The sequence below is a fragment of the Furipterus horrens genome, unplaced genomic scaffold, assembly GCF_987537825.1.
Source record: "Furipterus horrens unplaced genomic scaffold, mFurHor1.1.pri manual_scaffold_8, whole genome shotgun sequence".
In the NCBI taxonomy this organism is placed as follows: Eukaryota; Metazoa; Chordata; class Mammalia; order Chiroptera; family Furipteridae; genus Furipterus; species Furipterus horrens.
This window is the reverse complement of record NW_028327178.1, coordinates 24,497,645-24,520,515: the sequence shown is the minus strand read 5'-3', so window position 1 is coordinate 24,520,515 and position 22,871 is coordinate 24,497,645. Positions and strand designations below refer to the sequence as shown.

At 34.1% G+C, this 22,871-nt stretch overlaps 1 long non-coding RNA gene across 2 annotated transcripts in view; it reads right to left on the bottom strand.

The window, feature by feature from the left end:
* The window catches only part of LOC150002636 (uncharacterized), a 147,517-nt gene extending 133,523 nt beyond the window's left edge, over nt 1–13,994 (bottom strand). For both annotated transcript variants that reach the window (XR_016512629.1, XR_016512630.1), the window contains exons 1-2: nt 13,931–13,994; nt 2,694–2,835 (exon numbers count right to left, since the gene is read on the bottom strand). This is a non-coding gene — a long non-coding RNA (uncharacterized LOC150002636). The remainder of the gene's footprint in view (nt 1–2,693; nt 2,836–13,930) is intronic.
* Between the last annotated feature and the right edge of the window lie 8,877 nt (nt 13,995–22,871).

Below are 22,871 nucleotides of genomic sequence, written 5' to 3'. Positions count from 1 at the left end.
CCAAAATTTTGGAACTAGATTTGAGCATCCTCTTTAAGGACAACTAGAGAGAATCCAAAATAGGAGAAAGATGATTGATATCATTATCAAGCAGTCAATCTCACATACCCTACATATTTGAAGAAGTAGGTTTAGCACTAAGAATATGAAGTCACACTGGACATGTAAAGCTAAAAAGAATAAATATAAAAATGAAGCTTCTTCTCATTAGCAATAAGCTGTCTTGCAATTAGAAAAATATATACTGTGAGTTCTTGAATGCAGTGGAGTAAAGGTGACTACAAGCCCGGGATGCTGTGAAAGAGATGTTTGCCCTGTGCTAAGGCTCAAGTGATTGACAGTCAAGGACCGGTCCTGCTCTGGTTTTGTAACATTGCAGACTTGGACAAGAAATTATCTCAATTTGAAGCTCATATCTAAACAATGTGGTAATATACATAAAAACAAAAACATGTGCACTAAATATAGAATGCATGTTCAATAAGTGAATAGATAAATCTGTATACTAGCTTTGATGGTTGTAGATACGGATACAGATGTCCTATCTATGTTGAGATAGCACCATAGCTTTGCTTTATTTTAACTTGTTTAGAGAATTACATTGTATAATTTTAGAGCAATGTAATTACCATTTTCTTTGTGGAAGGCCCAAATATTTGTGATGTTAATACATACAGTTATGGTAACACATATTTTTGTGCAATCCTCAAGTACACACATGTAAGGATTTCTCTAGGATACATAAATAAGAATGGTATGGTTGGATCTTAAGGTGTGAGAATCATCTCTTTTAATGAAAAGAATCCCAAATTATTTGCCAAAGTGATTGTATCAATATCTGCTCCCACCGGCAGAATGTAAAAATCAGTTTCCATAGACAGCATCAATGCTTGCCTGACTTCTGCTGATTTCCTCCCAGTGTACTTGGCATGGAATATTTCCTCAAAGAGATTTCACATTTTACTGTGCTGATTACTGACAAATTGAGGGTCTTTTCATATCACTTTGAGATATCTCTCCTTCCTCTTCTATAAAATGCCTATTGATTATTCAGTGTGTTTGTGTGTGTGCTCATGTACATGTGTGCCTGTGTGCCTGTGTGTTTCAAAATCTTTTTTCTCACATCCCCACAAAACATGTCCTCTCATTAATAGGAGTTCTTTATATATTCTATATATAACCTTCATTAGTTATATATGTATAAAATATCTTCCTCCAGTTTGCAGTGTATCTTTTTATTTGCTTAATAACCTTTTGGAGAAATGGGAATGCTAATTTTAATAGATTGATATTTATAGATTCTCCCTTTAATGGTTCTACATATTAAGTCTTGTTTAATAAATTATTTTTTATGCCAAGATCTTTAAGGTACTTTTCTATATTGTTTTATATTTTTTGTCTTTATATTTTGACATTTACTTTTTAATTTTTAACCTACATCAATAATTCCTATTAATTATTTACACTATTAATAGTGTAAAGTAGAGATCCAAATACATTTTTATGGATGAGTGCTTGTACTGGCAAAATTTACTGAAGTTGTTTTCTCCCAGACTATGTAGCAGTACACCTGGTCATTAATCAACTTCCCTCAAGACCTGGGTCTGTTTTTAACTTTGTAGGGCTCTTTCTCTTCATTACCTCTCCTTCATTTCACGCCCCCACCCCCAGATTAATCACAATAACTTCATAATAAATCTTGATACTTGGTAATGTTTTTATCATTCTTGGTATCTGGAATGTATTGTTTATTCTTGCACTTTGTTTTTCCTCACATGTTTTAGAATTAACTGATCATTAAAAAAAAAAAAAAAGAAGCCTGTTGGGATTTTTTACTAAAATTGTACTGCAGCAATAGTTCATTCATTTTAAGGAAAAGTACATCTTTCCAGTATTGCATCCTATTATCTATAAGTATCATAGATGACTTCATTTATTTAAATATTTTTAATGTCTTCTAATAAACATCTATACATTTCCCCATATTATGGGCTTGCAAATTCTATGTTTTTAAAGATTTATACTTATCTTCAATTTGTGGTGCTTGTATAGTGTATTATGTTATTTTTTTTTTACATTTTTCCAATATACCTATCTTATAGAAATGCAAGTTATTGAAATATAAATTTTATATCCAGCAATTTGTTAAATTATCTTATTAATATTTTTCACAGCCACATGCCTAAGGAATAGTAACCTGACCATATAAAAGGAAAGTTTAAAACCCCATGAAAAGTGGAGGCAGAAAATAAAAATGCTTGAAGATATGTAAACATTCCTGCCAACATCATTCCAGTGATGGAAAAAATTTACAATAAAATCCTCATGAATGGATTTTTTACAAATCCAGCTTTTGTATTTTTCACTGGGATGTGTCTACTGCTAAGAAATTGTGTTCTGCCTTGTTCAGATACCAGATTCTTTTCTCTCTGGAATGATGCTTTGGGGTTTATGATAGATAGAAAAGTAAAATCTAACATCTTCTTCCCCCACCTTCATCCCTACTTCAAAAGAAACTGCTCTGTTTGATCCTCTTCCTGAAGTTCCTATTGACAGGACATCAATCATTTTATTTGTATACCACTTTTCATAGCACTAAAAGTACTTCACAGAACTAGTAACATCCCAGTTCTCAACACAGACTGACAAATTATTTGTTCAAAAGGCAAGCTTATCAAGCCTGCACTCCTTACCTTTTTGTGTGCAGAGCTATATTGGCTGAATGTAAAATATGGTTAGAATCTGGTGCCCACATCCTTAGACAAGCAGAGGTGCTATGGAAGTCTCTCGGAACTGCAGGCTGCAGGCTCCAGGGGTCTGAGAGTCCATCTGTACCTGCAGGGAAGAGGACATGTCACTTTCTCTGATGGCCTTTCATAGGAAACTAACTCCCTGCTGTAAGACTCAAATCCTTGGGTTGAAAATTATCTCATGTGTACTCACCATTCTAGGGGCTGTACTTGGTAACCAAGTCTCAATGGTTAAAGTGACTTTATACAAAACAGGGCAGCTTCATTATTAGAAAAATGTATAATCATGCTTTTAAAAATGATTCTTCAATATGGCTGCTCTGCTCTGGTCAGGTTTATCTTTTCATGTTCTCTGCAGACATTTCATCTTCTCTCTTCTCCCCTACCCATGTGATCATTCTCCCTGACTATTATTATTATATCTTTTTCATTTTAACAAAAAATTATATTGTATTTTCTGCCATTACCATTTACTCCCCTTGTACTCACCCATATCCCCACACTGTTGTCTGTGTCCTTGAGTCCTTTTTCTTTTGTGCTCAATCCCTCCACCCCCTGACCCCACCCCCACAGCTGTCAGCCTGCTCTCTATCTATGAGTGTGTCTCTATTTTGCTCGTTAGATCAGTTTGTTTATTAGATTCCACATATGAGTGCAATCATGTTATAGGTATGCCCCGTATAACACAGCACTTCTATAAAACGGTTTCACTGTAACATGGTTAGAGAATTGGGGAACCCCCACCCCTGTATAAAACGGTACTTTTATAACATGGTTTTGCTCTAACACGATATGACTGTAGAAGATATCCAAGCATTGCTGGTAGAAGAAGAAACTGATGAAACAATTCTGGTGGAAATGACATCTGGAATGTGCCAAGATAACTTCGAGGATGAAGAAGTTAAACGGTTTACTCTAAAAAGCGTAAAGGAAGGCCTACGCTTAGCCAAACAGTTAGAGTCGCATTTCTTAAATGAAGATCCTTGCCCTGAAAGGAGCACAAAGTTTAAGAGAGAACTTCAAAAGTGCTTAGCACCGTTTAATGAAATTTATAAAGATCTCTCAGCTAAAAGCAAGCAATCTAAAATAACAGATTTTTTACAAAAAGTAGAGAATAGAAATCAAGATAATGCTGAAGAAAGTTCAGAGGATAAGGATATCCTGTCAAAAAGAAAACACATTCAGTTAATGGAGCTTAGTAGTGATGACAAAGAAAACATTACTTAATTCATATTAATATGTAATATTTTTGATGAAAATCACTTTAATATCGACATTTCTCTTAATTATAAAAATATAGTAGTATGTTTTTTTTTTTTAATTTTTGGAACCTAACATCCCCCCCCTTTTGTACTAGTTCTTTGTTTCATATAACATAGATTCACATAACATGGCATTTGTTAGAGACTTAATTGGCTTCTCTGACTGGCTTATTTTACTTAACATAATATTCTCCAGTTCCGTCCATGCTGTCACAAGGGGTAAAATGTTCTTCTTTTATATGGCTGCATAGTAGTCCATTGTGTGAATGCCCCCTAGTTGTTTTGTCTACTCATCTACTGATGGACCCTTGGGCTGCTTCCATATCTTGGCAATTGTAAATAACACTGCAATGAGTATAGTGGTGCTGATGTCCTTTTGAATTAGTATTGTAGTTTTCTTCAGATAGATTCCTAGAAGTGAGGTCGCTGGATGAAAAGGCAGGTCCATTTTTAATTTTTTGAGGTACAGTATCCCCATGCTGCTTTCCACAGTGGCTGCACCAGTCTGCATTCCCAGCAATGGTGCAAAAGAATTTCTCTTCCTCCACATCCTCACCAGCACTTGTTTTTTTTTTATTGATGGTAGCCTTTCTGACAGGTGTGAGATGATATCTCATTGTAGTTTTAGTTTGCATCTCTTTGATGATTAGTGACATTGAGCATTTTTTCATATGTCTATTGGCTATCTGTATGTCTTCTTTGGAGAAGTGTCTATTCAGATCTTTTGCCCATTTTTTAATTGGGTTGTTTGGTTTTTTTGGTGTTGAGTTTTGTAAGTTCTCTATAAATTTTGGATATTAACCCCTTATCAGGTGTATTGGCAAATATATTCTCCCTCTCTGTGGGGTTTTTTGTTATTGATGATGGCTTCTTTGCTCTGTAAAAATTTTGATGCAGTTTAAAGTAGTCCCATTTGCTTACTGGTTTCTTTTGTTTCCGTTGCCTGAGGAGATATATCATATAAAATACTGCTACAAGCAGTGTCCAAGATTTTAGTGCCTATGTTTTCTTTTAGAATTTTTATGGTTTCAGGGCTAACATTTAATTCTTTAATCCATTTGGAATTTATTCTTGCACTGTGTAGGAAGGTGGTCTAGTTTCATTGTTCTGCATATATCTGTTCAATTTTCCCAACTTCATTTATTGAATAAACTATCCCTAATTATTATTAACACACTTTCCTTGTCTTTCCAGTAATAAGATTACACTGGCATAATTCATCTCTCTAATCTAAATAATCTAACCTAAAGGTATGTTGCTCTAATTCTTTCTGAGGAATAGTATTTTAGAGATAAATTAACATTTGCACATGTGTACCTATGTTGTTATAAATATGCATGAGTCTCAATATGGGGCCCTAGTAACATGGTTATGTGAATTTCAATTTGAATTCTACAGTTTAGTTGTGTAATAAGAATGTAATATGTATAGCACCACACACATACATGCCATGTATTTATTAAATAATTATATTATTGTTCATATGTTTCTTTAGAAAATCTCCTTCTTATGCTGATGCTCTTCTATTAAGGTATTGTCACAATATTAAATATTTGAAAGCAGATGATGTATGTCACTTTTTCTTAATGTCTCCTAGATGCGTAATAAATATGTATATATATATATATATATATATATATATATATATATATATATATATTAGACAAATATATATATAACAATTTTTGAGTGACTGGAACTACTAAGGAGTACAATAATGTTAGTTTATGAACTCCAAATAGTAGAGGAATATGGCAACATTAAATTTGCATATGCTTGTATACAATATATATAATTACCTATATACATATACAAATTGATTCATACAATTTATACAATTAATTTATAATAGTAAAATAGTCCTTATACTATAAAAAAACATTATGTATATGTAATTTACACATAAAATCTGACTCAATAATATAAAGTTAATTACAGTATTAAGACTATTCAATAGCTATTAAGAAAAAAATGCATGTGTAATTCATATTTCATTTTGGTGGGTTACACTTTAAAAACACAAAATCCCATGTTTTTCACTAAAAACAAAAAACATGTTTTGGCCTAGAAAAAATATATTTATAGTATCTAACTTGTGCAAATATTTTCCTCTCAACAAATTTTTCTATTAGTATGTACATTTATAGTCATAAAACAACCTTTAAGCCACATTTTACTAAGCCCTAAAGCAGAGAAAAATCAAATGCAGATGTGGAATGGGAGCCAAACAGATGCTGAAAAACCCTGTCTATATCCTAAAGGAATCCATTCCCTATCAGAAAGAAACTTAATTTCTACTATAAAGAATTTGATTATGTATTGTTATACAAAATGTGATTAATGTTTTGTGGTGATTAATCAACTGCAAAATATATAATTATGCCATCTGTATTTTTCCAGCTTCTTGTCACTTACATATTCTGCAGGGGAGTTGGGAGGTGGGGTGTTGAGAACTTGTAGCCCTTGAAGAGCTTTAAAGCCACAGGAGACTACTCTGGGGAACAGCACAACTTATAGGCCTGGTGCTTATTCTAATGGAAAAGAACTAAAATCATAAACAAAGAGACCCCCAAAGCCCACTGGCTCCCTGCAGAACTGAAGACTCTGATAAGAGAGGCCCCAGCCTCCCAGACACAGCAAGAATTAGCTCTCCCAGATAAAATGCCTTTTGCTCTTTCTCCAAGAACAGGCTACAGACTTTCTCTTGACTAGCAGATGTAATGGCCCCAGTGCCAGGCAAGAATTTATCATTAATTTCAGTATGTCAATAAAGTAAATATTTTTGCATTTCGATTCTACTACAACCCAAGATGAAAGACTGTGATTAAAGTTTATGCCATGACTCATATTCACGTCCTCTTAAAAAATGAAAACTATTAGAGTTGTATTTACAATATGTCCCAGTTGGTAAAAGTTTCAATATAGTTGAGGGTTGCTTATTAAGTTGAGTTCTGCAGAATACCTAGGGTTTTAACATATTAGTTTGACCTAGATAATGCTAGATAATATTTTTCATTGATTTTTTTTTTTTCATTTTACTGCTGCTTTGAGGGCAACATTATGTAGAAACAACTTAAAATGAGTTCTTCTTTAAATTCCCAATGGTTTTTTACTAAGAAGAGTAATGTTCTACTTGTGTGCTGAAGGGTAGCACAGGGATATGAAATGATTTTTCTTAAAGCACGCTTCTTTAACCCTGGATGTACATCAGAATCATATGGAATGTTCTATTTTTTTAAAATATTTTATTTATTTATTTTTAGAGAGAGGGGCAGGGAGGGAGAAAGAGAGGGAGAGAAACATCAATGTGTGGTTGCCTCTCACATGCCCCCAACTGGGGACCTGACCCACATCCCAGGCATGTGCCCTGGCTGGGAATTGAACTGGTGACCCTTTGGTTCAAGCCCATGCTCAAACTACTGAGCCACACCAGCTAGGGTGGAATTATCATTATTATTATTATTTTTAATGCAAAGTTTGGGCCACATCTACAGAGATTTTGCTTTAATTGTTCTGGGGTAGAATTTAAACACTGGTGTTTTTAGAATCTTCTAGATGATTTTCATGTAATGTTTATCCCAGGTATATATCCAATAAGCCAGTGGTTCTTTAAGTGTGGCCCTCAGACCATCATATTAGCATCACCTGGAAACTTATTAAAAACATAAGTTATCAAGCTCCATTACAGATCTACTGAATCCTTCCTCAAGAATTTGAAATACCCTAATCATTCCTCAAAATTTAGCCTACATTAGAATCAGAGTTTCTGATGGTACATTTAGGGTGAGGCTCAGGAATTTAAATTTCTAACTAGTTTCCAAATGATGCTGGTGCTACAGCAAATGTAAGCTGAGACGAACAAGACAACATATTTATATAGTTTTAAATGTTATCTATTACCCTTTGTAATCTAAGAATACATTTTTTTTTTTTAAGATAGCCTTGGTAAAATCTTATAGTTGCAAGCCTCAGGTAACACTCTAAAGTCTCTGCCTAGCTTCTAGAAAAAAGGTATAGGTATGCAGGAGCTCATATGTCTTGTTCATTACTGTGTGTGTTTAGCACAGTTTAAGTCTTAATAAACATTTATGGAATCAAAGAGAAAATACAAGGATATTATGATTGAGTTTATTGAAAAATTCAGTCTAGAAAAAGAATTGGCATATTCTTTTCAGTAAATGGTTTATTTATTTGATACATTGTTTCAAAAATAATATTGACTAGATTTGTTTTGGTTAAAAGCTTGAATATATTTAATTTGGCAACTGGCAATAAGCAGACATCTATTGACTAGATTTTTTGGTACCGAACCAGTTATCATGAAGCCGAGCACACAGCTGATGCAGCCACTGCAGTTATGTTCTGTTTGTTAGGTCCTAATATCTATAAACTGTTAATACTTTCCGTCATATAATTATGAGTCTGTCATCAATAACTCACAGAGAACAGTGCAGTTCACTGATAGAGGAGAGTCCATTCTCCTTGTTCTTCTGTACGCAGGTTCTGATAATTGTAACAATGTAAATGGAAATATAGAAAACTACCTATGAAGTTTAATTGGGTCGGGGGATTTTTTTTTTCAATATTTAAGTGTATGAATATGATATACCTGTCCAAGAGCAGAGAATGAGATGTAAGTTAGTTTTGGCAGGTGATTTACAGAAGATTAATTCCTTCTTTCTCTCCTTTACCAAGAGATAAAGAGAAAAGAATATGATAAATTAAAATTTAGAAAGAAAGGAGGGGAGCTGTTTTGTAGGAAAAGTTGATAGGGATGAGATCTTTAAAATACCCTTCAAGCTACAAAAAGGCTCCATGTACCCTTTTCTGCTTTTAGAGGGATTTGGACGAAAGCTTCAAATAAATTATTTTATGGCGGTGAGAGAAGGGAGTTGATTGTTTACTGTGCAATATCCACCTGTTTATAAAAAACAAAGTGTATTTAGCATATCAAGATCTTAAAAAGCCATCAGACTTACTAATTTAGTGAGTGATGTATTACCTGGATTAGGTGCTCGAGTCATAGCTGGCTACCAAAAAAAAAGTCAACAAGAAACAATATTCCTAAATTCTGATAACTTAATCACCCATGAAGATGACTCAAAAAGAAACATCTTACTTATTTTTTTTCAGATTTAATGTGTTTTATTGATTAAAATATTACATTTGTGCCAATTTCCCTTCCCTCTGCTCCCCTCCACCCGGTGGCCCCCCTCCCTCCAGTTGTCCCCCCCTTTTAGATTATGTCCATTAGTTGTGCATACAGTTCCTCCCAAACTCTCTCCGTCTATTCCATTCCCTCCTACCATGATCCCCAATTCCTATATCATCTCCCTCCCTCTCCCCACTCCCCCTCCCTGTTGACCTCCCCCCAATATGCTTCCCGTACCCACAGTTCCTTTTCCACTCTCGTTGCCTGTTTAGTTTGCCTTTGTTTCATCTCCCTAGCTTCTGTTTTTTAAACCAGTCCCTTTAACATCTCATATAACAGTGGTTTGGATCTAATGAACTCTTTCAGTTTTATTTTGTCCTGGAAACACTTTCTCTGTCCTTCTATTCTGAATGACAATTTCGCTGGATAGAGTATTTGTGGTTGTAGGTTTTGGATTTTCATTACTTTGAATATTTCTTGCCAGTCCCTTCTTGCCTGTAGGGTCTCCCTTGAGAAGTCAGCTGATAGTCTAATTGGGACCCCTTTGTACATAATTCTTTTCTTCTCTCTTGCTGCTTTTAAGATTCTCTCTTTATCTTTAATTTTTGACATTTTGATTATAATGTGTCTTGGAGTGGTTCTCCCTGGGTCCAGTCTCTTGGGAACTCTCCTTGCTTCCTGGACCTGCAAGTCTATTCCCTTCCCCAAGTCTGGGAAGTTCTCCTTTATTATATTTTCACTCAATTTTTCAAGTTCTAGTTCATCTTCCTCACTCTCTGGCAAACCAATGATTCTTATGTTGGGCCTTTTATAGCTGTCCCAGAGGTTTCTGATCCTCTCATTGTTGCTTCCCATTTCCTCTCTCTGCATTGGTTGACTGCTTGTTCCTTTTCCATATTCCAGTTTGTTGAAATGAACTCTGGATTTTTTTTCCTCATCATCTGTCTCGTATGTGGTTTTGTTCCTTTCGTTATGAATGTTTTTCGCTTCTTTCTTATCTTTTTCCTGCTCTTTTGTGAATTCTGTAAGCCACCTGATAATAATGGCCCAGAACTGAGCCTCTGACAGGTTTCTTATCTGTTCATCTGTCAGGTTCTCTATCTGTTGCCTGGTGAGTTGTGCCACCGGGATTTCTATAGTTGTCTGCCTCATTTTGACAGATGCGTTTTGTTTTCTTGGGCCGGCTGTCGGGGGCAGTGCCTGTGTACGCGTCACAATTCAGCGACCGGCACCTGTCCGCGACCTATTTCGCAGCCCTGTGGTGCTTTCTTTGGGGGCGGGGGTCCAAGATGGATTCACACAGTTATTCAGCTAGGAGACCGGGATCCGTCCTCCCGCCCCCCTGGGCCTCACTGTTCAAGGCGATGCAGCAGCGGCCGCTCTCCCCAGCGCGGGGGTCGCGCACCGCCAGGGGCTTGACCGCAGCCGGGATTCCTCGCCGCCCGCAGCTCCGGGTGCGACCGCAAACAGCACTGCCCTCTTTAACTCTTACCTGCCCAAAGGGCGCCGCTGGTTTATAACTTCATATGTTGGGCTTCCGTGTAGTTTTATTTTCTGGAATTTCTAGTTATCCTTTGTTTTGAAGTAGTTGTATTCCTCTCTAGTTGTAGAGGGAGACCTAGCGTGTCTGTCTAAGCCTCCATCTTGGCCGGAAGTCCCACTTATTTTGAATTTGAAGATTATCACAGAGAAAGAGAAAAGAATTGTAATTCACTGATCTAGAAAGATATACTTAGAGATGAGAAGAAATAGTAAAATAAACCACTTCCACACAACCTACATGCATAATCAGTTATTTCAATGAGTTTACAATATATATTATGAAGTTAATATATTTATGTGTATATAGTAAATAAGTGAATGTGAAATAGAAGATGGTATTTAATAAAAGGCAAAAGCAGACATATATTTAAAACTTTAAAAAATAAAAAGAAGATAAAATAAAGCTTTATAATCACAAATTAAAGTAGACTTTGTGCAAAAATTTAGTCTTTGACTTTCAGTTTTGCAACTCTACAGGGCTAGAAAATATTTTCAAACACTCTTGGTATAGTAATTCTAGTTTCCACAATTTGACAAATGTCTTTGCAATACCAAAAACTTGAAAATATCCATTGGAGGAAGAATTTACAATTTACATATATTAGTAAGTGAATGGAAAAGTACTATCTGCATAGATATAGATTTACTTTGAAAATTTTAATGTTAAATTAAAGAAAGTTGCAGATTGCTTAAGAAAAGAATGAGAATATTTATGTAAAATTTAAAGCAAAAAATACATTAGGAGAGTAGGCCCTTTCAGGCAAGACTGGAGGATGCATTGCCAAAAGAGTGAAATTTATTATTTTTAATACTTAATAATTTCTGGAGTTTCATTAGATCATTTAATTTTGGGAATATTAATTTTTTTTTAAGTTTAAGGAACAAAGAAAGTGATACATAGAGTTCTGTCTCAGTGCAGAGATGAAAATGTTGTTCTAATTTCATCCTTTATTTGGGCAAGTATTTGTTGTTGCAGTAGAGTACTAGGATGGATGTTCATTATGGTTAAACTGATACATTTTTGTCTTCAAAGGGTTTGCAATTTCAAAGCTTCACCTGATCAAGAAAAATTGAAAAAGGCTGAAGTTCCAGGTAGAGTTTCCTATGTCTTATGGAATTTTGTAAATTAGTCTAGTCTCTGTCGCCTATCCTCTCTTCACTATAAATTTTAATATTGTTGTAAAAAGAAATTCAACTCAGAGAAAATAACATTCAAAAATGTTATTTCTATGCATTCTGATCATTACAATCTCCTTCATAAAAACTAACTACCAATACTTTGATATAGAACTTCATCTTTCCAAAGATACCATAGCAGGGTAACCAATTAAAGGAAATCATTAAGGAAATATATTGCAATTAAGTTTATACTCTGCAGATAGGACTGGTTGGTAGATAAGAGGAATCTTATAAATGTGGGCTATTTATTTATTTTTACATTTTATCATGTTGATTATCACAGCATGAGGCATTATTTTAGATTAAAAACATTGTGAAACACTAAACTTAAAAATGAAAAAGCCAATATGCACAATTAAACAATTATCACTTTCAACCTAGACTCACAAATGAAAATAAATAGGTAAGACAAGAGCACATAAACACCTAGGGGGTCTCAGTTATACTCACTGCCTCTGTGGCAGCTCCATTAATTTGAAACCTTGGGTTGTTATTAAGAAATTACAATCTTGCCTAAGGAAGGGAATAGAATTATGCTTTTTCATAAGCCTGGCATATATCGTCCTCATCATAAGTAGATATGTGTTTTAACACATGGCATTTAACAAATACACAACCTACCTTCTTTCTCACAAAATGAGTTTTCAAATTTTGTTCAAGAGTGTAGTAAGTTTGTAACTGGATACAATGCCAATGCTTCAAATACATACCAATGACAGAGACATTAAAAGAGTAAACAACAGCAATGGCAACAACAAAAGCACTGTAACCATGCTCCAGACCCAGATTACACACTTCCGTGGACCAGGAACAGAACTGATACTGAAAACAGTGAATGCAGCTATGGTGTCAGGCCTGCTGGTCTCCAAGACTAGGAACAGATAAAGGCAATGCTACTCAGTGGGACAGAGGTCAGAATAGTCTACCTGGACATGAGTTTGAAAAGCAGAAATTTAAGAAGGTAGGAAAGCATGAAGACAAGATCAAAGCTATGCGATCAGAAAATGCAACAAACTAGAGGAATTGGGTTAACGGAATTACTAACTCCAACTAGCTTAGCTGGGGAGAGATCTGAACCACAACTCTAAGTATTGAGGTCTGTGAGGAAAGGGAACAAAGCCAAAATCATGAGACAAAGGCAGGTAATAAAAAGGAGGATGAAGTAGAGGGAAAAATAGGAACAACACATGTGCATGCATACAATTTCCCAGTTAAAAGGTGCATTTCCTCCAAAATTGCAAAAGCAAATTATATATATATATAATTTTTTCCAGAGAATATTAATTTTTGTAAAGTCTTAGAGCAGTTAAACACACTATCTTACAATGCAATAACATTTAAATTTCTCTCCAAAAATGGGCAAAATAAATGCAAAGGACAACAAATGGCAGGAAAATATTTATAATGCCTTAAGTGACAAATAATTCTTCTCTGGTATTTGTTAAGAATTTAGCAAATTAGTAAGGCAAAGACTAAAACTCAGAAGTTATAAACACAACACATAAAAGAGGTGAAACGTTCCTTAATGAAATTGTAACCACACAGGAACTTCATTTCTTTACTATGACTTTTCCCTTAATTCAAGCTGGCTTTGCACGATCTAACAGCACTCTGACTCACCTGCCTCCTTTCAACCAGATTTTTCCATCTTTGCACAAACTGCACATCTATTCCCTTAATCATTAAGCTCTTAGGACATGTTCTGGTCAGGGTTAAACTGTCCTAAGAATAAAGCCTTATGTCTGTTGATAAAGGGAACAGAGTTTTCAAACTAAAGATAAATTCTTGACCTCAGTTGTTTTTTAGCCCCAGGTTCAGGGAGAAAGGAAGACCCTAAGGACCACACCCTCAGGAAACCAGCCAGAATGAGGCCAAGGCTGACCTCAGACCAGGATACAATGATTTAACTACTCTTTGCTCTGGCCCTGACCCAACAATAGAGCCCACCACCCCAGCTTTCCTAGTCAACAGGACAAATTTTTCCTATATCTAATCTATCCCCTAGAAAGACCATTGGAAAGCCAGGACCTATACTCAGCACTCACCTGGGTCTCTGGGCTTGGCTCCATTTCCTTAAATAAACCTTTACTTTCTTTGCTGCAAACTCATGTTTGTATTTTTATTGGGTTTTGATGGGCACAGGCAAATGAAGCTCTTCAGTTTGATAACAACATGAAAATATCTTCAACCTTAATGTTATCAGGAAAATGAAAATAAAATATTTTACCTACATTTGATTGGCAAAATTAAAAATGTCGGCCAATACTGTGTGTTGGACCTAATGTTTCCTTTCGTAGTCTAATGTAAAACTCATAATATTACATATATATATATATATATGTATATATATATATATATATATATATATTTAAAAATCCCAATAACATAATGTAATGCTATTATAATATGTAATATCATAATTAAAATATAAAGTTAGGAAGTAAAATAAAGTAATTTATAATATGATTATATAGTTTGATACACAAATGCTTAGGCATGACAACATAATGTAGCTAGCCATTTACATCTATATCATTGTGCAAAGCACAGCATTGAGAATAGGCAGATTTTGGAATTTTTAGAAAATTTAATGACCATGGATATTGTTGCCATTAAATGGGCATGTTGTGCCTTTTAAAAAAAGTCCTCATCCAAGGTATGTTTAGAGAGAGGAAGGGAGGGAGAAAGAGGGAGAAAAAGAGAGAGAGAGAAAAAGAGAAGAGAGAAAGAGACAGAGAGAGAAACGTCTATTTGAGAGATACGAGAGAAACATTGACTGGTTCCCTCCCATATTCATCCTGACCAGGGGTCAAACCTGCAACCAATGTTTGTGCCCTGACGGAGAACTGAACCCTCACACTTTCAGTGTATAGGTCCGGATGACGTTCTAACCAGCTGAGCCACTGGGCTGGAGTACGGTGTGCTTTTTAAGAGTAGCAACAGGTCTTTGTACATATCTGTACTTCCTGATAAAAAATATTAATTTTTCTACAATTTACACAATGATTCTAGTCACTGATTATTCAGTGTAGGTTAAAACTAAGCAAAAAAGTATTTGAATTTATATAAAAACAAATTTGTCTTAGCTCTTAACCAGAAGTTTAGAGATTTGTGCTTTTGATTCATCTTTATGAATGTCCATTTATATATTTTTAAAGTTTTTTGAGTAAAAGAAAGCTTCTTTTCATGGGGAACTGCCACACACATTGCTACTCAGCTTACATTTCTGACCCCCACTCACTTAATGCCAATAGCACTTCCCAATCATCACGACACCCACAACTTCTCCAGAAAATTTTAGTGTCTCTCAGAACGTGGGACCACCTACCATGAGAAGCACTGATTACAGCACGGGGGCTCTTTCAGTGCATTGATTGTGATATAAATTGGTGCAATTTGCTGGGCAGTTTATTCATTTACTATAATGTTAAAGGTTTCATTCTCTACTACCAAACTATCTCACTCACAAGCATATGCTTCAGACAAACCCTAGCTCACGACCTGGGGAAGATGTGCGTGAGTGATTAGAGCAACACAGAGAAAAACTGAAACCTCCTACATGTCTATAAACAAGAAAATGGATAAATTGTGACATGTTCTTGCAATAGAATACTCCATAGATACACACATAAATGATAGAGCTACATATACAAATTGATAAATTTTAAAAACATAATAAAGAGAAAAACATATAGAAGAAGCTGTATAGTATAATGTCAATTATATATATTTTTAAAATAAGAAAGCAATGCTTGACATTGTTCAATATACATACATATGTCATAAATAAACAATAACTCCATCCACACTGTTGAGACAGTCTCTTTCTCCAGAAAGGGAGGGAGGGGAATCTAGTAAGTTACTTTCCAAAGGAAAGGGTTCAAAGAGATAGTAAAAATCTTTATGTTGTTAACCTAGTATCTATAAAAGCGATTCTTATATTATTCTCTATAATTAGGTACAGTCATTGTTTCAACTATATTTTTTTAGTTAACCAGAGCCAGTATCTCTTTCAAGAAATGGGGTTTTGTTGGTAACAAAAGGGGAAAAAATGTTTTGGTTGTTGTTTTCATAAGTCTTTCATCCTACATTTTAAATAGTCCATTACAAATAAATTTTCTCACAGGTCTTTTCTGAGAGCCTCACTTCTTTTCTGTATGCTAGAAAATCCACACTATTTGACTAGATAAAACAATCTATCATTCACTTTTTTTTTCTTACCTTCTAGCATAATGTCTATCTTGGGTATCATAAGAGGAATAAACAGCTAGAATGTGGGGGTAGATTTTGTATGAAAATAAACACGTGAAATGTATGTTATGGGTGAAATGACAGTGCCCTGTGCCCGGAACTTTATCTCAGAGAGTGTTAGTTCTGAAAAAAAATTAATTTGCTGCTAAAATAGATGTGTTTTCTATAATCTCTCAAACTTTAAAAAGCAAAAATTATTTCCTAGGATATTTCTAAGTATTTCAGACAATCTATAACACACATGAAAGCAGAAAACTTCCTAATGTTGATTTTCCTTTTCTTAATTGAAAGATTTATACAGTAAGAAATTACAAATAGGGTAGTACTTAAAGCTATGCCACAGCTGTAAAAAAAATACTTAATTTTTTGAACTGTGGACAATTGCAGACTAGCGGAGACTTCACGGAAAACAGCATAAAAACTCTCAGGCACTGACCTGTCAAACACAAACCTCTTTGCAGTGCAGGAAATTGCAGTAAGAAAGGGTATATAAGACAGATACAACATCAAAGCGATGGAAGTATAATCATGGTATCCTACTTGTGACTACAAACAGGGTAAATCAATTCTAATGTAAGTTATTATTTCTATTGTTTTTATTTTGTTTTCACAGGCGCCTAAGATATTAACAGCTCAGTTATCTACTCCGAGGGGAACATAAGTAAGAACTAAAGTCAAAATCTAAAACTCAGAATATGCAGTTTGCTTTAGAAACACCTTTTGCAAAAGAATGCCAACATAATTCCTATTGTTGCCTAGGTAGGCTATTTATTAAAAGTATTCAATAAATTTTGTTGAGTAAATAGATTAATTGGATTTGTCACAGCAGGGCATCATGCTTCATTTAGCCCAAGAATTGGCTTCCATCAGTAGCATTAGATGTTGTTTTAAAGTTGCAGGAATATCTATCATAGTGACAATTCAGAGATTAGTTTTATATATGAAAGATACCCAGTTCTATTTAAGCTCATTATGCATTGTCCTCATTGATTTATCCAAAATTTTATTAGGGTATTTTCACATAGACCCTGTTCTAGTGTGTAATAAAAACCCTCTATTAACCCCAAATTTATTACTTAAAAAACCTTAGAGGAGGGTATGTTGGATTGTGTAGTTCATGATACTGTCTTTTGTAATTTCTTCAAGATCTGTCCCTTGATTTTTCAGCTTTCTGTCAATTAGTAATTCATTCATTTGGTTAATCAGTCAGTCAATCAACGGTTAAGTATCATTATGAGTCATACATCATTATAGGTGTTGGGATAAGGCAGTGAAAACATACACGAAAGTCTCTTCCCTTGTGAATCTAGTCCAAAATATATAATGTATCTATTCATCTATTTACATCCTAGACCATGTAAAGTGCTAAGGAGAAACTGAAGCAGAAATGGGTAGTAGGAAGTGTGTGTGTGTGTGTGTGTGTGTGTGTGTGTGTGTGTGTGTGTGTCTGTGGTGTAAGGGCAGTGATCAGGAAAGATCTTTCTGAGTGTGTGGCTTTTTGAGTGAAGATGGGAAAAATTTGACAAGGAAATCAATGAGAAGAGCTTTCCAGGTAGTAGGATCAGCATGTGCAAAGATCCCAAGGCTGGGGTGAGCCTTGTGTATTTAAAGACCAGAGACAATGCCGTAACAGACCTCAGTTGTTTGCCTGAACCTCTGAAGTCATGTCTCCTTTCTTGTCTATCACCTTGATTGGCTATCCTATCAGCTCTCTTTACTGTGGCCCTATTCATAAATTACAGACACCAGGACTGCAAGGATGCATTCTGGTTTCCTGTAAGAAACAGTAACTTCTGGAATTTAGATTCCTTCCCCTTAAAGCTGAGTATGTTTTATCCATCCTCTTCCCAATCCTTCTATTCTCTAGCAATTTTATAACATTTTTCTTAAGGTTCACATATGTTTGAAATGGTTTTGACCTCTTCAAACTGTATATACTACTGTCAGTGTTAAAGGGGGTGATATGGCTATATACAAAAAGGCAACAATCTTTCTAAAAGAAAACAGGTATCAAAATTCCACTTATTATATGAAATATGTATTGCTACACTATACTCAGACTATAGAAAGTGTGTAAAAAGAAGGCAAGAAATAAAAATTTCATCAGTCTAGTTTTGGCATATTATAAACTAGAATTTTTTAAAATGCTACTTGGCTATTGTGCAAATAATCCCTAATCTATATTGATCTGTTTTACAGTGAGCAGAAGCATACCCTGAATATATCACTTGGTTACAGACCTTTTTGAGCCATTAGACATGTTTTTGAATTTGTTTACCCTTGAACAAATTGAAACTCGAAACTTAATTCTGAACTCTTCTATAGAGTACTATTTGTAAGATTTACATGTCATTCAATTAATTATAAAAACATAGGTGAAAGCCCTGTCTGTCTACTCTGATCCGCTCACACATTGTTTTAAATTGTTATCATTACTGTGGCTGTAAAATGTTATATCTGGTACTATTAGCGGCCTCTTACCTCTTCATTTTTTCACTTTTCAATAGCTTTCCTAGCTGCATCAACTTTATATTGGTACAGCATTAAATCGTCTAGTTATTTCCTAAAAACATTCTGTTTATTTTTTTAAGTTACTTTTGGATTATAATTCATATAAAATATAGTGATCTTAGTTTTATAACTCAATGAGTTTATTCAGGTAATTACCATCACATTTAACATAGAGAACATTTTTATCACTCAAAAGGTTATTTAATGCCCCATCGCAGTCAATCACCACCCAGCTCTGGCCCCAGGCAACTGCTGTTCTGCTTTCTATCAGTGAAGATTAAATTAGTCTTTTCTACAGTTTCACATAAATGAAAGGATACAGCATGGGCTCCTTTGTGTCTGGATTCTCTGATGTGTTTTTAGATGGATTACATTGTTGTCTACCACTAGTTTGTTTCTTCTCGTTTCATGAGTGTTATTTCATTGCATGGTCTATCACAATTTGTTTATGCATTCTTCTAGTGGTGGACATCATCAGAAATTTTCCAATTTTTGGTTATTATGCATAAAGCTTCTCTAAATAACCACATGCAAGTCTTTGTGTGGGCAAATTTTTATTTCTCTTCCACTTAGTCATATAACTACTCTATTGCATGTTGGTGCATGTGGAACATTTTTTAGAAACTGTAAAACTCTTTTCCAATTTGCTTGAACCATTAGCAATACCTGGATTTCAGTTACACCACATCCTCATTAACACCTTATAGTGTGAGCGTGTGTTTTAATTTTAGCCATTCTAATGACTATGTAGGAGTGTCTCTATAGATTTCATTTACATTTCCCTCAAGGCTAATGTTGTTATCTTTTCATGTACTTATTGGCCATTTGCATATCTTTATTTCTGATGGGTGTTTATTTTCTCATTTTAAAAATCAGGTATGTGTTATTATTATGGAATTATACAAGGATTTTTTTCTGGAAATTTTATTTTCTTAACAGTGTGTGTCAAAGGGCAGAGTTTTCAATTTTAATAAAGGTGAATTTATCATATTTTTCTTTCATAATTAGTTTTCTAGGTTCTATATAGGAAATGTTTGCTTTCCACAAGAACAAAAAATTTTTGCTTCTTTCTGACACACAATTTTTCTCCTTTATTTCCTTCTGAAAGTTTTATAATATTAGCTTTCATTTATTTTGAGTTAATTTTCTTTTATGCTGGGTGGAGTAAAGTTTGGGGTTTATTATTTTTCATATGTATATCCAGATATCCCAGCAACATTTATTGTAAAGATGTTTTTCCTTTTGAATTACCTTGACACCTTTATTGAGAATCAATTGACCATGTAAGTATAGACCTGGAGTCATACATACATAATAAATTGATTTCTGGAATGTTTATTCTGTTGTATTGATCTATATATATGTATTCTTACTGCAATGATATATTGTCTTACTCTTACTTTATACCAAGTCTTCAAATATGGTAAAATATTTCACTTTGTTCTTTTTCATATTGCTTTGGTTGTTCTAGACCATTTTCATTACTATCTAAATTCTAAAATCAGCTTATCAATTCATAAAGAAATAATATTGTTTTTTATTTAGAATTACATTGAATCTATAAATAAATTACTTTGCAACAAAATTTTTAAATTCGTTATAATCCATGAAAATATATATATCTCTCAATTTAGTTGTGACTTTGAATCCTTTTGTCATTATTTTGATGTTATCAGTTTACAGGTCTTGCAAATATATTCAATTTCTTCTTAAGATTTTTTTTATTTTTTTGGTAATTTAAGTTCCAGTAATTCATTGATATTAACAAGCAATTAATTTCTGATGTGAGTCTTGCATCCTGAGTCTACAAAATTCTCTGTGCCAGTATGGAAATGATCTCTCTGTACAGTAGGCCTATTTGGGACTTACTTTATCTTTTCTCTGGGATCACAATCTTGCCTTGACTATTGTCCAATGTCTAGAAACAGCTGTTTTATATACTTCATTCAATTTCCTGGCAATTTACAGTGAGATTTTAATTCTGGAACCTGTTGTTCCCTCATAAATGTAAGTGGAGGTTCACAATGACCTTTGCTTTTATTTTTTTTTTTGTTAATATTAAACATGTATGATAGAATTCAAAGAGAGTATATCCCTTAAAATGGTAAGTTTCTAATCCAAAGAAAAAAATATGTCACATTTATTTATTTATTTATTTATTTATTTATTTATTTATTTATTTTATTTTTTGGTTTTTCAATTACAGTTGTCCCATTTTTCCCCCCTTGCTCTCCCCCACCCAGCCCACCCCTTCTCCCACAATCATATCCCTCCCCGTTGTCCATGTCCATGAGTCATTTATACACGTTCCTTGACTAAATCCTTCCCTTACTTATCCCCCTTCTCTCCCACCCCCCTCCACTCTATTGACTGTTATTCTGCTCCTTGTTCTATTTAGTTTGTTTATGTTGTACTTTAGTTTCCTGTATTAGGTGATATCATATGGTATTTTTCTTTCTTTGCCTGGCTTATTTCACCAAGCATAATTCTCTCTAGTTCCATCCATGTTGTCGCAAATGGCAGGAGTTCCTCTTTCTTTCTGCTACATAGTATTCCATCGTGTAAATGTACCACTGTTTTTTGATCCACTCATCTACAGGGGGCACTTAGGCTATTTCCAGCACTTGGCTATTGTAAACAGTGCTGCTATGAACATAGGAGTGCATAAGTTCTTTTGAATTAGGGTTTTAGGATTTTTCGGGTATAATTCTAGCAGTGGAGTCGCTGGTTCAAAAGGCAGTTCCATTTTTAATCTTTTGAGGTAATTCCATACTGTTCTCCATAGTGGCTGCACCAGTCTGCATTCCCACCAACAGTGCAGTAGGGTTCCCGTTTCTCCACATCCTCGCCAGCACTTGTTGCTTGTTGATTTGTTGATGATGGCCATTCTGACTGGTGTAAAATGGTATCTCATTGTGGTTTTTATTTGCATCTCCCTGATGGCTAATGATATTGAGCATTTTTTCTTGACATACTTTTTTTTTTAAATTCAAGCATTTATTTTTTCAGAAGAATTTAAAATGTACTTAATATTTTCACACATATATCTGAATTAATTTTAATTAATTAGATCACTATGTAATTGTTTAAGTGGTATATGTTAATGTTTTGTACCAAGAATATTTTCTTCTTTTCTTTAAAGTTTAAACTTTTTAACACTTACGTTAGTCATCAGGAGTGAATGTATTATTGGGATATATTTTCCTTTGGAAAAGTAATTATTTCCTCCCTTTATTCCTTCCTTTATTTTCTTTTCTGCCTTCTTTATTTAAATAGTTTAAAATTTTTATATAGCAATAGTTTGTTGATAATCTCTTTTTTTAGCCTAATTTCAATCATTTATATTTTATTACAAACTGATTTATTTTCATTGTGGATTGAGGTTTTTCTTTGAATTGATTAAAATATTCTTCATATTGAATATATTCTTTTATTTGCAGTTTTCTTCCCTGTCCACATGTCTGATAGTGTATATTCACTTTTCCCCTTTTTTTGTTTATTAATTTAAATTAACCATTTTTATAGTTATGATTTACAAAACTTTAAAATTTATTTTATATTAATACATTTTTTCTTTAATATATTAACTTCTATTTTACATTTCTTGTTTTTCTTTACTTAGGTTTATCTTTTTATTTGTTTTCTTATATTTCTAAGTTTACAGAATAATCAATTTACTGTCATTATTTTTTTAGCAATTAAGTAGTCTAAGGTCAGTTATTTTCCTGCAAGAAAACAGTTAACAATCTCTTTGACTATATCCAACCTTCAGTACTAACACTTTGTCGCTATATTAGTTTTTTTTCCCTTTACTCCTCCTCCACTAGTTTTAGGACATATGCTGACTAACAAGTGTCAGTGGTGTGCCACCTATGAAGAAAACTCAGAATCACTCCATCTAAACAGAATGTATTAGAATGTGATTTAGTTAACTGTGTGAGTCATTTCTCAGATTAGATGAGGTGTTGGAGATGGTGGGTGCAATACATAGAACTCACCCTCTCAAGAGCATTTAAAATGTAAAAATAAAATAATTGAAAAGAATTCTAATTTCTTATGTTTGATACATTCAAAATAAGCAAGGTGAAAGGATTTGTGTATGTTTTGATGGGCACTAACCTTTAAAGCTCAACAGTAGGTTACCAATCATGTTTGCTTCAAAGGATGCTTTATTGCCCATCTTGAAGATACATGACCCAGTATTGCTCTTTATATTCTTATTTT